This window comes from Pipistrellus kuhlii, unplaced genomic scaffold (assembly GCF_014108245.1).
Source record: "Pipistrellus kuhlii isolate mPipKuh1 unplaced genomic scaffold, mPipKuh1.p scaffold_m20_p_3, whole genome shotgun sequence".
In the NCBI taxonomy this organism is placed as follows: Eukaryota; Metazoa; Chordata; class Mammalia; order Chiroptera; family Vespertilionidae; genus Pipistrellus; species Pipistrellus kuhlii.
The window spans coordinates 85,533,364-85,551,223 of record NW_023425529.1 but is presented as its reverse complement, the minus strand read 5'-3'; the positions used below and the strand labels follow the sequence as shown (position 1 = coordinate 85,551,223).

Genomic DNA, 17,860 nt, shown 5'->3' with positions numbered 1-17,860 from the left:
TACAATTCTGTCACCTCATTTAGTTAACACCTACTATAAGTCAGTTAATTAAAAAAAGCGGTCAAACCTGACCATAAATATTTTAACTTAGAATATATAAATGTAAATTTATTCACCAAAACTTGATTCTATAGTCAAGCACTGCTCTCCTGCTGGAAGTTCCATTTTTCCATCATACACAGATATCACAACATACCAATACTATTAGGTTACAAAAGTCCAGTTTCAAATGTGTTTTTTTTTTTTGAAGTCATGAGAAAACTTGCAAGACAATTTGGATGCAAATCCTTCATGAATTTTTTTAATCCACCAGTTTTTCAGTTGTCTTATTCATATCTAATTAGCTTTTTAAAAAAACCTTCACCTTTGAGTCTTTCCAAAGTACACAAATTAGTTTTCATTAAAACAACACACTCCTTTACTTTCTGCACATGTATTTCATCACTTCATGTAAGAGTTTACACTATGTGGTTATAATAACTTACACTACCAGTAAGGAAGGAACTGCTGAGGGGGCCCATGGAAGAAAAGGGAAATCAAACTTCATTTTTCTCCCTCACAACTGGTAGCAACAAAATTTCAGTGTGAAAGGTTAGAGGTTTACTTTTATGATGAAGTTTTTAAAAGGTAAATTTTAGATTTATTTATTGCTAAAGTAATACTTAACATCTAAACCTATTTTACAAATAAAATCAGAACTGGCATGCACACTGATAGCAGAATTCCTATGGTTATAATTTCTATTACTTCTCAATCACCCATGTCCAATGGAACTTGAGAAAAACTCAAGTTAGATTAACATTTATCACCTTCCTATATTTTGCATAGGAAAAGAACTCATTTGGACTGTTGGTTTTTTCTAATTAAAATATTCAATTCATATTTCATAACACTAGGGTCATTTTTTTTAAGTTGGCAAGCATATACCAGGTGTTAGTTATTCTGTGATTCACCATTTTTGTCTTTGCCCAGAAAATATACTGCAGAACATACCAGGTAGTTACTGGTCTTCAAGGTCTCAATGAAGTTGCCACTATAAAAACTGTGCCTCAGTTACTGAATATGAATCATTGTTTCATTGCAATCATCTGTTGTTCATATTTGTAAAGACAAGTTCTAAAATGTATGTTTATTATTATTTTTTTTATTAATCCTCTTATAAGGATATTTTTTCCATTGATTTTTTCTTTTAGAGAGAGTGGAAGGAAGATAGGGAGGGAGAGGGAGAGGGTGAAGAAAAGGGAGAGGGAAGAAAAGAGAGATGTAAGAGAGACACATCAATAGGTTGTCTCCTACATGCACCCTGGTTGGGGCTGGGGATCAAACCTAGCAACCTAGGTACAATCCGAGACCCTTCAGAGTGCAGGCTGACGATGAACCACTGAGCCATACCAGGGTTGTTATACTTATTTTTAAAACAATAGGAAGTATCTCTAATGTAAGGCAAACATTTTGAAGTTCTAGCATCCAAAGAATGAATCTCTATCTAATGTAGGCTACCATGTAGATCACATTTTTAACATTTAAATCATCAAATAACATTTAAATAATATTTAAGTCATCAAACTTCAAGTTTCAAAGTGTATTTGAAAGTCTCCCAATAGCCAATGCAAGTGCTCTGGCATGGAGTGGGAGAAAGTCAGAACTGCTCTCTGATCGTGCTGCAAGTCCTGCCCCCTTCCTGAGTGCACCACCCACGCACAGGATGTGGGGGGCGGATTGTAAAGCAGCAGCACTGGGTAAAGTTTACCCGTATGAGTTTCCAAAAACATTTATGTGTTTGGCCAGTGGGTTGGAGTGATGGAGTCATACAGAAGCCTTGGAGAATTTGGCTTGATGCTGAGAAACAAGGGGATTTTTATTCGGGTCAAAACACTAACCCATTCCAGGTGAGCAGGTCTGGACAGCTTACCGGGCACGGAGAATACCTCAGAGAGAAGCTAGGGCTCCACGGCTATCCCAGAAGAGGGAACACAGATTCCACGTGAACCTAGAAATGCAGGCTTTGAACTGGGGTGGAGCACCCAGAGATGCATAAACCCACCCAGCATATTTTAATTCTCTTTCCATAAAGCAGATCTCTTCTGGCGGTAACTGTATGTAGCTTATTCAGACAATAGCCCAATGTGCTCCTCTACACAGACCTCAGAAAACCAAGCAAGATTAGGGCTCAGATTCAGGTTCCATGGCTGAATGGAAGTATATAGTTTTGCTGAGGATCAAAATGTCAGTAATTCTTAGTCCTGAAAGATGCTTTCTGATGCTTCTGCCTGAGATTAATAGATTTGGGCAACTGACAGATTTTAAGGAAGATCTCAGGCTCACAATCTCCTTTTAGCTGCTAAAACCATGCCCTAATAACACCCTAAGGTTATTCCTGCTGAGAATTTTATAAAGGTTACATTTGCCAAGCATGGAGGCAGGCCGAGGCAGGGATTGGAAATGAAAAAAGCTCATTACAGCTGTGATAGCTGGAGTCCCATTTTTCAGCATTGAAATACATACATTTTTTTTTTGTGTGTGATATGCTTAGTTTCTCAGTTTAGCAATCTCCTCACCAGGGACAGTTTTTTTTTTTGTTTTTTTTTTAAGGAAAAAATCCATATAGTGCCCCTGGATGTTCAGGAACCCATTATATAACTCCTTTAACATTCAATGAGTAGCTGAACCTTAAGTCGTACAGAAGATTCTTGAAAATCACTGGAGAGAGGATTACTAGCATATTAGGCATCTGGGCCTGATTCAAGATCCTATGTGATCATTTCTGATGTGAACATCTTTTACTTGACTTCTTCAGATGGACCTGTATCCCATTTAAGATTGTAGAATGAGGTACCTGTGTTTGTTAACTGTGCTTATTACTCTGCTCTTCAGTAAATAAATGACCTCAGCTTTGCTCTGACCAATCTACACAGATGCTGGTGCTCATCCCCACTATTCTCAGAGGTACTTGGTATAATGGCGACATAGGCAGTTAGTGTACTAGAATCAGATCATCTGGTTTACAGTGGTGGCTTAGCCACTGTTTGGCCACGTGACTTAAGCTGTATGTGCCTTAGCTTCCTCGTGTACAATGTGGATAATGGAAGTGAATATCTAATAGGGGTTGGGGGTATTAAATACATGTGAAAAGCACATATAACAGTGGATGGTATATATGGTTCAGTAAATGTTAGCTACTATTTTGAGGTTTTTTTTTTGTAAATACATTATTTCCTTTTATTTTTCCATCACCATTTTTCCCCCCTATACTCTATTTCTTGTTTTAGGATATATTGAGTCATCAGAAAATATTTCACCTTTTTAATTTCCTTTAGAAAATGCCTTAAATGTTCCCAGAGATCTGGATGTTCCATTGGAAATTTCCACATCTTATTTTCATAAAGAAGAGTCACTAGTTTGCTCTCCTGGGTCAAAGGAGAAAGTGTGAATTTGCCGCTTAAGAACATTCCTGTGTCCTAAAACGGCTTCATCTACCACCAGTGAGAGCAGCTGAAATCCTTGAATCCAGAAGCTGCTTCAAGAGGGGCCCTTAAACATACATGCAGAGAAAAAGTGCCTTGTTCATCTAATACAGTTGTTGGAAGCAAGTCTCCCATGGACTCCTCTCTCCAAGCTCCTGTTCAATCATGTCTGGCCTCCAATGAGGCAGACTTGTTTGTTTTCAAGTGATGGATTTCTGCCTTGCCCAATGTAATCATCCACCAAAACGACTCTCTGTTCAGGAAGGGAGTGCATTCAGGTGTTTAGACTCTGGCTGAAGATCACATGTTCATACCAGTTAACTGCCACCATGACCCAAAGAAGTCAGCTAAGTCCCATTTTATAATTAGGACCCTGACATGCAGAAGGGCCATGCAACTAAAGTGTGAATCAAAAGTTACATCTCTCAGTCTCTTCTTTCTAAAGATGGGCCTTCCCTTTAAGTACTGTCTTAATGCACTACAATTTGATATTATTTTGTATTAAGAATTTAAAACTGTTTGAAATAGTCTTTCCCACTGAGGTTTGGACACCTAGTTATTTAAAAAAGCTATCTATAAAAAGAAAAATCTGTACCCACAATAGGCCAGGTGGACAAAAGAGTACATGACTGCTGAATGGTTGTGTGCACCAAATCAGCAGGTGTGGATACCTCCTTCTGTGTCTGTACCTCACCCCAAAACACACACAGAAAGCTGAGCACCAGTGACATTAGAATCACTACTGTTTCTTACGCTAACAAACATAGTTTGATATTAGTCTGAAAGCTCATTATATGACACACTAGTGGGGTCCATCAACCTGGCCTGCAGAGATCAGGCCAAAATTGGCTCTCTGACATCCCTAGAGGGGTCCCAGATTGCAAGAGGGTGCAGGCCAGGCCGAGGGACCCCACAGGTGCACGATTGGGGCCAGGAGGGACTTGGGAGGTTGGCTAGCTGGGAAGGAACCACAGGAGGGATCCAGGGCATGTCTGGCTCATCTCACTCAGTCCCAATCAGACAGACCCCAGCAGCAAGTTCACCTATTGGACCGAGTGTCTGCCCCTGGTGGTCAGTGAAAGTCATAGCGACTGGCTGACTGGTCGACTGTCTGCCCCCTGATGGTCAGTGCACGTCATAATGAGTGGTTAAGCGAACTTAGGATATCATTAGCATATTATGCTTTGATTGGTTGAATGGATGACTGGATGACCAGATACTTAGCATATTAGGCTTTTATTATATAGGATGATGGTCATTAGTAATATACATCAATTGGACGTCTCAAGGTGAAAAAGAACCTTGTACTGAGGGTATCAGAGCCTTGGCAAAATTAAACAGGGAAAATAACACAAGTGTTAAGGAATTCTTGGAATAGAATTGACTTGGAAAAGGGATTTGTTACTATTGTATACAGATCCAATTTTCATAAATTAAGCATTTATGACATTACCTCTCAATAGTTCCCATTTACCAAGGGTCCCTTCTCCTGGATAACTATTCATATTTTAACAGAATCCAGTCATAAATGTTACATTGTTTCTCCTTTTTGATTATAATTAAGTATCAAGGCCTTAAATTTATCATGAATTCAGCATGGAATGTTTAACAAAACTTTAATAAGCCAAAAATGTGCCATTGTGAGCAGCACTAACACTGCTAATGGGTCTTTGGAGATCTCTCCCATAAGCAGTCAATGCCATTAAATAAAACAGTGTTGGCCTCCAAAATTTACAGATGCAATAGGAAGTAGAACATAAATTGAGTGAAACTTATATTAAGACAAGCTATCCATCAAATCCCTAAATAAATGTGCATATGTGCTTGATATAAGAATAATCTTATAGTTGCAGATAAAATGGATTTTCTTCAAGTGGTTAACACAAAGCTTTATTTGTATTAGAGCTTCTCTTAAGCAATAATTACTATGACCAATTACCACTTAAGTACAAAGTTTTAAAAACCCATACTTTTAAGCCAAAAAAGAACAAATTAGCATAGAAGAACTCAATAAAACACAGGTCATCTGACTGCAATGGGGACTAAACTGTTTTGGGGTACAATGTCCATATTTAATGAGCAATGTACCTGAGATCCAAAAACTGAAATAAAATTGAAGACTGAAATAGGCTTTACAGCAGAGCTGTTTTGTTTACCTTGCATCACAGTAACTTTTTATTATTACGTTGGTGCATTTAGAATTCAACTATTTAAAGGTATAAACTACCTAATGTTCACTAGAGACTCTTGAAAAGAGAGTTCATGAAACCCTAAAGTGAGTGACTTTTTGAGAAACTACTTAATAGTATTTATATTTCAGGGGAAACCATTTGTGAATAATGTGTGAGTATTACTGACAGCAAAAGCTATTGTAATAATGTAAGTTCCCCTAAGTGATACTTTTCCCATAAAATCCTAATTTTTATTGCAATGGCCTACTTTTGCTTCTGAGTTTTTTTTGTGATTTTGTTTTTAAAATGCACGTCAGCTATAACTCTGGTTGTCTTTTTCCTAACCCTCTCCCCCTTTATTATAGCATAAATTCACACATGCATAAATTAAAATAACATTTTATGCATATAAAATCAACATACCATTTTAGAACATTTAAAAATATCTATAAAATAGAGGAAAAAATCATCTATACATTTACTAATTCAAATATAAATGTGACTATATTGGTTTTTATCCTTCTAGTCATTTGTATGTACACATATATTTGCATATCTGAGTTTATCCTATCTAATAAAGAGGGACTATGCTAATTGACCTCACATAGTTGCAAATATGGCGGTGCCCACAGCCAATAAGGAAAAATATGCTAATTGACTGCCCTGCCCTCAAAGATGGCAGCACCCATAGCCAATAAGGAGAGAATATGCTAATTGACTGCCCTGCCCTCAAAGATGGCAGCACCCATAGCCAATAAGGAAGGAATATGTTAACTGACTGCCACACCCTCAAAGATGGCAGCATTCACAGCCACAAGATGGAGGCATCCAGTCCCTTAAGCCCCACCAAGGCGGCAGGTATGGTACAAGGCCGGGTCCACCCCCAGTGGGCCCGGCTGCTCTGCATGCCTGTCTCCGGAGTTCCCCAGTCCCCTTAGCCTCCCAGCTGCCCAGGGCTGACCCAAAGCACAGGCAAGCCTATGATGGCAGCTTCCCAGCCACCAAGGGCCGGTTCGAGGTGCAGGCAAGTGACTGTCTAGCTTCCCAGGGGCACCTGAGGCTCAGGAAACCAGAGCTGGCCAAGGCTTGCACTGCCAGCAATGGCAGCAGCAGAGGTGTGATGGAGGCATCTCCTTCCCTTGATTGCCAGGCGGCCTCCTGCCCCTGAGGGCTCCCAGACAATGAGGGGGCAGGCCAGGCTGAGGGACCCCGCTCCAGTGCATGAATTTGCATGCACCGGGCATCTAGTATGGTATAAAAATTGTCATTGTTTACCTTAAGAAGACTTTCTGCTGGTCATTAAAAATGCTCAGTAATCATATTTTTAAATACAAATTTAAGTGGCCTGATAAATGCAAATAACACCCCACATAATTCTTTATCCTAAAATGTAGGATTTTGCACAAGCTAAGACTAAGGGAGCAACTTGGCTAAGGAGTACAGTTTTGGGCTAAGAAGTGAAGCTGTAAGTGGCATTTATTATTGCATGTTTTAGTAGTTTTGTGTATTCTTTTGGAGTTCATTATTATCAACAGTATCTTGTACTAGGGACCCAGTGCACGAATTCATGCACCCTGAAAGGAACTGTAGGCCTGGAGGCTGCAGTGGGCATAGGGGTGGATCTCAACCCATCCTCAGCACCCCTGCCTGGCCCCTCCCACTGTGGCTCCAGTACCCCATTGGCTGGCAGCCCCGCTCAGCACCAGCCCCGCTCACACCCACTGACAGCGCCAAGCCATCGGGACTGGCACTGGCAGCAGGTGTGAGCAGCAGCTCCGGCACCAGCTGCAGGTGAGAGTGGGGCTGGCACCAGCAGTGGGTGCAAGCAGCGGTTCCAGTGCTGGCAATGGGTAGGAGCGGGGCTGTTCCTGGCAGCAGGTGTGAGCGCTGGGAAGGACCAAGGTGTGCAGAGCAAAGAATTTTCAGTAACCACCAGAGGCTCAACCTGATGACAGCAACTGGTGCCCCACCTTGGTCAGGCGCCCCCACTCACCTGCTTCTCCATCCTGCCCAATGCTCACCATGTTCCATGCTCTGCTGCCTGCTGCCCATGCCCACCATGTTCCACATAGGACCCCCTGGTGGTCAGTGTATGTCATAGCAACTGGTTGTTTGGTTGTTCTGCCATTCAGTCGATTTGCATATTAGCCTTTTATTATATAGGATGACCAGTTTAGGCTTCTTTCATTCCTGGGAAAAAGTCTCCTATTTGATAGCCAGGTGAGGATCAGGATGACGGGGCAGGTAAATGGAAACGTGACATCTCCTATGTGCAGATAAGCCACTCAAGGCTAGAGTTTAGAAAGCAAGATCCACATTCCATAGGGCATTTGTGGATTTGCTTAAAAAAAGCCCCACTAATGACCACACCAAGAAACCTGAGCTGTTTTAGTCAGTTGTGAAAGGTCCCTGGCAGCTCTTAATTATTTTCCAGAGAAAAATTAAAGCTGCTCTCTCCTCTACATAAGATTTACCCTCTTCAATTTTATAGTGATTTTTCCTCCCTGGGTCCATGTCCTTAAAGATACCTCTTTGAAATTTTGCCATTTTAAAAGGAATCAAGTTAAAGCTAGTGGTGCTGTTGGGTACCGCATGGCCATTTCGGATGAGTATGAAGAAACGCATCCCTGTGGGCCAATGCTGAAGATTTAAGATGGTCCCTCAGGAAGCGAGACCTGCTCTCTCCAGTCTGGGAATAGCTCTTCTCTGTTCTGTTCTTGCCAAGTTTTATCTTCTGGGAAGCAGCTTGAGCATTCCTTACGTGAAAAGGGTTTAACATATGTCCCACTCTTTCCCATCTTCAGTCCTCAGCACTCATACACAGTAAACACAGATGGCCCCCAAGTTCAGGCAGAAGACAATACATAGCCTTCTTATTGGATGATTTGATTTCCAGTATCTCCAGATAGTAAGTAGGTCATAACCACACAATTTAGTCCTTAATCCTAATTATGTATCCTTCATAAGAAACCAGGATCATACCAGGTGATCACAGTTCTGAAAATACGTATGTTTGGGAAATATTGTCCTCTGAACTCCAGATTTGAGTTTCATTTCATAAATAAATGTAAAGAAATGCCAGCTATCAGGTTTTGATCATTCCTCCTTTCTAAATATTGTCTAAGTAATAAAATACAATAAAATACCAGAAACAATTCTAAACTATTTTAAATTATTTTTCCTCTATCTTAAGCCAAGAAGATAGAGATAATTTTCTTTATTATTTATCAGCAGGTCTATTCTAGTGAATGTTAGAATGTTTTTCAACAAACTTCAATTTCTTTTGTAAAATATTTGTAATTAGGTTGACCCTAATCCCAAAAGGAGATTTTTTTATAAGTTTGATACATGGGATAACAATTCTTCTCCCTATTATTATTTTCTGAAAAAAGCTCACTTAAAAAAAATCACTCATTCCCTCTAAAAATATACATAAAAAATAATGTATGTCAATGTGCTGACAATCTGTCATTGTAAATAAATTCCTTCAGCTGTGGTTTATGATTTACTACTATATTAATATTTGAAGGTTAAGGAAATGTATAGAAACATGAACATTTTAACTTTCTTCTTGCAATTCAAAAATAATTAGGAACATGAAGTTTTGACAGCCCATTGGTATATAAATAAATTCCTTTCCCAACATATTTGAGCCATCTAAACTCTTCAGAAATGAGGAAACAGAATGGAGGACAATTCCTTGCTACTATTCATATATATATATATATATATATATATATATATATATATATATATATATATATATTACATGTATAACTTTCCCAAGCTTTCATTGTCTGGAAAGACACTAATGTACCCCAGTTTTGTAAGGTATAGAACCAATATTTTGACCACAGTCTTATTGCTGAATCAAAACATAGGTATGAATGTATGAATCACTCTTAGCAGGCCTAAAGATTAAAAAAAAGAAAGATTATAAGAAAGTGTGCGGGATTGTGGGATCATGAGGGAATGTGAATGTGAGTGTGTATGTGTACGTGTGGGTATGAAGGAGGGAGGGAGAGAGAGAGAAGGAAGAGAGAGAAGAGGGGAGGGGAGAGGGAAGAGAGTAGAGGGAAGAAGAGAAGGAGAAGGGAAGGAAATTCGATATTAATGAATGACCTTTCTGTTAGGTGTGGCACCTGACTCAAATATCAAGAAGCAATTACTAGAATATCTCTCTGCTTATTTTAATTTATTTTTAGATAACACTTTTCATACAATAAAATTTAACATTTTCAGAATACAGGTCTGTACACTTTGACAACCACATACACTTGAGCGGTGTGGCAGGCTGGCACGGCCATTGCATACTCAGCCCCAAGGCGCCTTCCGTGCAGCGCCAGCTCAGCCAGGCTCAGTGGCCCTGTGTGGGGCGGCTGAAAGGCTTAAGAAAGACAGAGAAGAGAAGGAAAGCTGGGTCTCGGTGGGATGCTGCTCCCTCATGGAGAAACAGCGCCATGGACTACAAGCCGTGTCTTTATTTTATAGCCAAATGCCACGAGGCAAAGTAAGGGCGTGGTCAAGATGTTTACAACATCCTCATGGGTTTCGATCCTACTCAGTTACATGCACCTGATCAAGCTTTGTTCACTTGCAGCCTATATCAGGCCACGTGTTCAGACCACAGGTTCAAACTTACAACTATAGTTGTTGGCTATAATTGTGCTGGGAGGGCTCTGCCTTCCAGGCTGGGACTTGCATGTAGCCACGAGAGGACTGTGCCCTCTCATTAGCCGGGCCCCATAGTGTGGCAACAGGAATACCTGATACTTTTCGGTCATCAGGAAACTGATAGTTTTAGTGTCACGGTCAGATCCAAGTAAATGGACACCAGGGTAGAGAGGTCAGATTGTGCTGCAGGGCAGTGCTTAGTCAATAAACCTCATGATGGCTAGCCCCTTGTAATTAGGTCTCTCTTCAATTAATTTATTATTTGTACAAAGTAACCTTCTACATCCCCCAAAGTGACTGGCTCAAAGGAACCAGAACCAAACTTGTTGGCTTGATGAAACATTCATTATTTGCTTAAAATAAAAATCAGTATACTAGCAGCTATTTGTTTTAGTGATTGTGGTTACTCAACAAGTTACCCCCAACACTTAGTGATCCAAAATAATGACAACATTAAATTTGCTCACAGATCTGTAACTGGGCAGTGCTCAGCACAGATCACACATCTCTGCTTCACTGGCTGGGGGCTGGAGTCCTCGGAAGTTCACTCACTCATGCGGCTGGCAGCTGAGGCCTAAGGAAGCTGTGGTTTTCCTACAATAGGACAGTTGGGTCCCCAGGGTCATGTCCCTTTTGTGCCCTATCCTTGGGATTCGCTGGGTGGGTATTGCTTGAGGCTGATACAAAGGTCCACCGAATTCAAAGCCAGGGGCACAGGCCCGATGCTCAGGAGAGGAAGCACTTTGTGTGAAGAACATGGGATTTAAAAGACATGTTAGTGTAGCCACTTTTGGAAAACATAACCTGCTGCTCTGTTATGAGCTGCCAAGAGGAGGAGTTGCCAGAATGATCTTTCAGAAGTACAAATCTCATCACATCACTACTGCTGTGCTTAAAATGCCGTGACCCACACATATCTAAGGCTGAACTGATCTCATCCCAGTTTTCTCTCCCCCTGCATATCTAGACGCTTTTCTCATACCCCGCCTTCAGCCATTCAGAGCTACTTGCAATTTCCCAGAGTCACAATTTCCTAGGGAACCTTCCTTCCAGGCTTTTCTTTAGGAATCACTTCTTCTGAGCCAGGGCCTCCTCTGAGATGCTCTTCTTGGAAGAAATAGCTGTGCTATTCCAAGAGCAGGAATCTGTGTTCTCAACCTGGCACTGGCCCCTGGCCAACTGTCCATTCACTACCCGAGCTTCCATTTCTTTATGCTTCCCTTCTCCCCATGGACAGATGTTCACCTCAAGGGCACTCCTTAACGAACATTCCTCATGGAGACTCCATCTCAGAGCCTCCTTACCCAGGGAGCCCAAACTGCCATGAACAGCACAGAATGATTCCAAATTTTTACTACAAAATTAAATGCAATTCATGCCACCGACCATGGTTAACACCCCCGATATATAAAGAACCCCTATAAATGAAAAAGAAAAGGAGGGCAGTGGCAGTATTTATCAAAATTATTAATTGATTTATCCTTTGACATGGAAGTTCCACTTCTGGGAATTTATCCAACACTGCTGTATAATCTGTTAAAGGAAAATGTTGAAGTTGGAAAAAACCCAAGTGTCCATCAATAGGGCACTGGTTAAGTAAACTATTTACCTAACTGAACACTCTGCAATGGGAAAGGAATGAGGAGGACCTCTAGCATGGCTGTGGAAGGATTCCTGAGACATACTGTCATGTCGCAAAAGTGAGGTGCAGGAGGCACCTCAGGGTGACAGAATGCAACCTTCTGTGTAAAAAAAAAAAAAAAAGACACAATGATGAACAATCGTGATTAAGTTGGTGTCTGCATAAAAAAATGCTGAGAGGACTATTAAGGACATGTCCGGGGCAGGAGCCAGTGAAGTGGACAGAGAGGAGGAGATTTTATCACTACATTTAACTACAGAGGGGGTTTAGAGTTTAGAACCATGTGAATGCATCATCTTTTCACAACAAGAAGGGGTTTTTTTTGTTGTTGTTGTTTGTTTGTTTTTAAACAAACCTCAGATCCATTTGGAACTAATTTTGGTGAAAAAGTAAAGTAATGATTATGAATTCAATATAATATTTTCTCCAAATGGCCCCCCGTTACCCATCACCATTCATGAAAGCTATCTCTTACTCATTTAAAATGCCACTTTTATGCTAAATCAAAAAGCCAGCTGCATAAGGATTTGTCCTGCACCATCCCAAACTGCTTTCATCACTATACCTTTTTACACCATGTTTAACATCTGGTATGATATAGTCCTCTTAACATTTTTATGTTCAAAATTTCCAGGCTATTTCTCATATTTACATTTTATATATTCTTCAGCATGTTCTTGTTTAAATAATTATTTTAATACTTTTTATGTATGTATATATGTGCCCATATATGTATGTGTGTGTGTGTGTGTGTGTGTGTGTGTGTACATATTTCTTACTATCCAAGAGTGGAATAGGTCTTTCTGTTTATTCACATTGACTTTAATAGTGGCAATTTTCTTACTACACTTTAGTATCGTTAAGTTCATTTTAAATATTATATCTTTTTTATATCTAAATTAGATCTTTTTTCTAACTCATTGTAGGTATAAAAGGTGATTATAAAAATTATTCTGATTTTAATCTTTAGAATTAATTCTATCAATTTGATTAGCAACAATAAAGACTTAATTGCTTTAAATAGAACTTAGTTTTTTTCTATTAATATTTATGCTTATTGCTTAGAAATCATTGATTAGCATTTCCTGATAAGGGCAGATATCACTTGTGGCATTCATGTTGTGATACATGTTACAGGAGAAGGAAGAGAAGGGGGAACAGCAGAATTATTGCTCATGACGCCTATCTGTGCAGACTCCAGCTAAAGGCAGGCAAGCCAGTTATGGAAGGAGCAATGCTGAAGAGGCTGCCTCTCCACCACAGACAGGTCTCTAGCCAACCACACAAACAGAAAGAGGAAAGAAAAAACAAACTCTACGAGCCAAAACTGGTTTGGCTCAATGGATAGAACGTCGGCTTGGGGACTAAAGGGTCCCGGGTTCGATTCCGGTCAAGGGCATGTACCTTGGTTGCGGGCACATCCCCAATAGGGGGTGTGCAAGAGGCAGCTGATTGATGACTCTCTCTCATCGATGTTTCTAACTCTCTATCTCTCTCCCTTCCTCTCTGTACAAAATCAATAAAATATATTTTTAAAAAAAAACAAAAACAAAAAACTCTACGAGCATGTGTATTATATGTGGTTTTTGTAAGTGAAAGGCAGTGCTTAGTCCAGGAAGGACTTCTAGAAGGATGGGCCTGGGAGAGCAATGGAAAAGCGATGGCTATCTGCTTGATGCCATTCAGGTGAGAAGAAAAATCCAGTTTCTATATACTAGTGACTTCCCTATTGTGAAATTCCATCAACCTTTTCTGATACATTCAGGGTTAAACTAACAAGATACTGGGAATACCTAATGTGAACTTTTAACATTTTCAGCAAGAATTAATAATTCAAATGCATCAGCTAATGATACTAGGAACAGATAAAAAACAAGAGTGGACGAAATTAGAAAGAAGATCAGAAACTGTATAATTCCATTCATGACATTCAAAGAAAGGCAAAATTATAGGGTCAGAAAACAGACCACCATTGCTAGAAACTGGATGTGGTTGACAACTCAGAGAGGGCTGGGGAGATTTGGAGGTAAATTTCTTGGACAAGTTCCCTATTACCCACACCCCCACAAAAGTCAGCTTTCATAGATTTAAAATATATTCAGAAATAACATCAATAAGAAAGAATCTAGGGAAATGTATTTTCCATTTTCATATTGACACATACTAATGGCAGGATATAGCTCATCGGTGTTTGTTCTTATGGTGGAGTGTCCCAAAGCAGGTGCATTTCAAAGTACTCTGAAGGCAGGTGGTGTAACTGATAAAACTTCTGGATACTTTAAGGCTAAGATTAACTTTACCCACCTGCAAGCATTGACATTATCTTTGTTGACCACAGAATCCCTACCCGTTTACACACAGGGAGAGGGGAGTTGTGTTTTCCTAGGCACAGAGAGCTGGTGCTCTTATTGGCCTCTGAAGCAGGCAGACTTCTTGATCCAATGCAGCCTGGAAAACGAGTTTGTCAACGTGAGATGGAAAGAAGCCAGTGAAACTCGTGTTCTGGGAACAGAGGAACCACTCTCACTTGGATTCCTTCCAGTGATTCCAGCAGAGTGGATTCTTCAGGGGATAGAGTTTTAAGGGACCAGCACACCAATTTTAATGTTTCGTTTACATGCTTCTGATGTAACTCAGGTGAAGTATGTGAGCACCAAAGGTTCTAGGCTAATTAACGAAATCTGTAAATGCCACTCTGGGCCAGGAGAGGAGATCAGGCCATAGATGATGTTAGAAGAATTATTTCTCAATTATGAACAGGTGACCACATTACTAGAATATAATTATTTATTAGCACCTTAATTATTAGCACAGATGGAAGCAAGCACATTTCAAGTTAATCTAACAGATTTAATCCTGGTAATTCTGCTCTATGTTGATTACAAGTAGCAGCAGTGTGCAATAAGAGCTAGGTCTGAGGTAAAACTGTCTGAAGATGTTGAAAGACTCACCTCCTCCCTGGAAGGTTTCCAGCAAAAGGTGGACTAGATGGCTACCCTGCTGTTGTGGGCAGATTCCCATTCTGAGAGGAGGCAGAGATCAGAAGAGACTCAAGCCCAAACAACACTGTAGTCCCGAGGTTTGTCAAATATTAAATACCCTAAAATAATGTTAAAGGCTAATCTGAATGCTGAGTGGTTGGCACTATTCTGAAAAGCTTTCCTAAATGACTTCACTCAATCCTCAGAAAGGATGTGTGTACTTTAGTATCCTCATAAACAGAGAAGGGAGGACCCTGAGGCTGGCAGTGGCCAGGAGGCATGCCCTAATCTGCATAGCTTGGGCTGGAAGCAGAGGCTCCGAGTGGTCCGATCGCACCCTTCCCATGGTGTCCCCGCTAGTGGCAGTCATCAGTGAGACAGTGCATGGAGGAGTGGTTCTAGAAAGACAATGCTTGGGGCTCATCAACTTTCTTCTCCCCACAAAGAGTTAACATGAGGTGTTTACCTGGCCAACTCCCCACCGTCATCTTGTTTTATTATGGTCAGTGTTATTCTAGTAAAATTTTACTGAAGTCCTTTCCGAAAGTAGGATACTACCTGGAATTCAGTGATATCCTGGTCCCTGATTCACAACCCCCTGGGATCCGCCACCCAGAACCCCACAACCATGGGAAACACTATTCCTACAATGGAATGCTGCTCAGCAACTAAAAAGAAGAAACTATTGATACAACATGGTAGAACCTCACATGCATTATGCTGAGAGAGAAAGACCATAAACTCATTCCACTCATGACATTGGTAGAAAGGCAAAACTATAGGATCAGAAAGCAGACGGCCATTTCTGGGGACTAGATGTGGTGGTAACTGTTGGCTATTCACGGAGCTGGGGAGATTTCTGGAGATGGCCCTCTTCCACATCTGAATGTAATGGCAATGGCACTACTCTGTGTATATGACTCACGGAATTGGATGCTGAAACAGGTACATTTTACTGTATGTAAATTATCCTATATAATAAAAGGCTAATATGCAAATAGACCAAATGGCAGAACAACTGAACAACCAAACAACCAGTCACTATAAAGTGCGCTGACCATTAGGGGGTGTGCACGGAACATGGTGGGCATCAGCAGCAGCAGCAGAGTGTGGGACATGGTGGGCAGCAGGTGTGGCAGGATGGTGGAGAAGGTGAGTAGGAGCACCAGACCAAGGCAGGGCACTGGTTGCTGTCATCAAGGTGAGCCTCTGGTGGTTACTGAAAATTCTTTGCTCCCGCACATCACAGTCCTGTCTGGTGCTCATACCCACTGCCAGTTCTGGTCCTATTTGTACCCACTGTCTTCACTAGAGTCGCCACTAACTCCTGCTGCTTGTGCCTGGCACTGGTCCCAATCTATCGGCGCTGGTCCCAATCTATCGGTCCTATCAGCATGTGGGAGTAGACACTGCTGGCCCTGATCACCTGGGGGCTTCTCCACCTCTCCCTGCTCCTAAGGGGCGATCAGGGCAGCAACTGCCATTCTCACCTGCTGATGGTGCTGGTCCCGCTCACACCAGCTGCTGTTGCCAGCTCCAAACACTCTATGTCGTCAGCCAGCAGACAGGGGACCTGGCGCCATGGCAGGAGGGGCCAGGTAGGGGCATGAAGGATGGGCTGAGACCCACCCCTGTGCCCATTGCAGCCTCACAGGCCACTGTTCCTTTCAAGGTGCACAAATTCATGCACTGGGACCCTAGTACCTTATTAAAAAAAAGAAAGAAGAAAGAAAGAGGTATATCATACTAATAAACACCTTTAAAAAATAAAGTTAATAAGGTGAGGCTAACAAAAAGGTAAAGCTTCTATTAATAGCTAATTTTATATTTAAAAAAAAGCATCTTTCAAATTGACAGTGACTGACAAAGAGACTATCAAAATAATACAGCTTAGTTAAAGGAGTAATACTAAACTTCATCTAATGTCCCCAGATAAAAGAGGCCAATATTTTAATCAATATTCTTTCACTATCATGCTCTGGAGGTATAAGCAGTATTATTAGCACTAATCTACTTTGCCTCCCCTCAGTTTGAAAGACCAGACAAGAAAGCATATATATATATATATATATATATATATATATATATATATATATATATATATCATATCACTTCTATTCTTGAAGCTTCTTTAAATAGTCCACTTGATCTGTCAGGACCTTGGGCTAAGAACTCTGAATTCTCAGGACATCTGTTGGAAACCAATATAGTGGCTCAAATGAGTTGTCAGAATGCAACAAGGATAATTTGCCACTTAAAAGTACAGGCATTTACTCAAGGAGAGGTGAGCTTCCTTATGTGATACTTATCGTGTTTCCCCGAAAATAAGACATTCTCCAAAAATAAGACCTACTTACAGGTTTCCTTTTGAGTGAAATATAAGGCATCCCCTGAAAATAAGGCCCCCCCTAGGCTAAACATGAGAGATTTGGTCCACTGATTCTGAAAGAAATGGAGTCACAGATATTCACCAGGAAATTCAGGAATTGGATTGTTATGATGATGTTCCAGAAGATGATGACATGATTGTCACTGAATAAATGAGTAAATTCTTGATACTGTAGGATTCACAGTTTGGTTTGTGTTGACAACTACTGTACTACCGTACCGTATACAAGTACTAAATTTCCTTTATTTTCATTTAACAATAAATGTGTACCGTATTCTTCTTCATGGAAAAATAAGACATCCCTTGAAAATAAGACCTAGCACATCTTTGTGAGCAAAAATTAATATAAGACACTGTCTTATTTTCGGGGAAACAGGGTATTAACTAGCAGTCAAAGCCAAAACACCCCTAAGTCGAAGAAAAAGAAAAGTGAAACGGATTAACATAATAATTCCATTTTACCTGTCTATGAAAAGGTATTTTAAAACTACAGGACCGCCAAAACCGGTTTGGCTCAGTGGATTAAGCGTCGGTCTGTG

General features: G+C 40.6%; 1 protein-coding gene across 1 annotated transcript in view; it reads right to left on the bottom strand.

Moving 5' to 3' along the window:
- The window catches only part of ATP8A2 (ATPase phospholipid transporting 8A2), a 556,427-nt gene that overhangs the window by 201,269 nt on the left and 337,298 nt on the right, over positions 1 to 17,860 (bottom strand). The gene's annotated exons all lie outside the window — the stretch shown is intronic.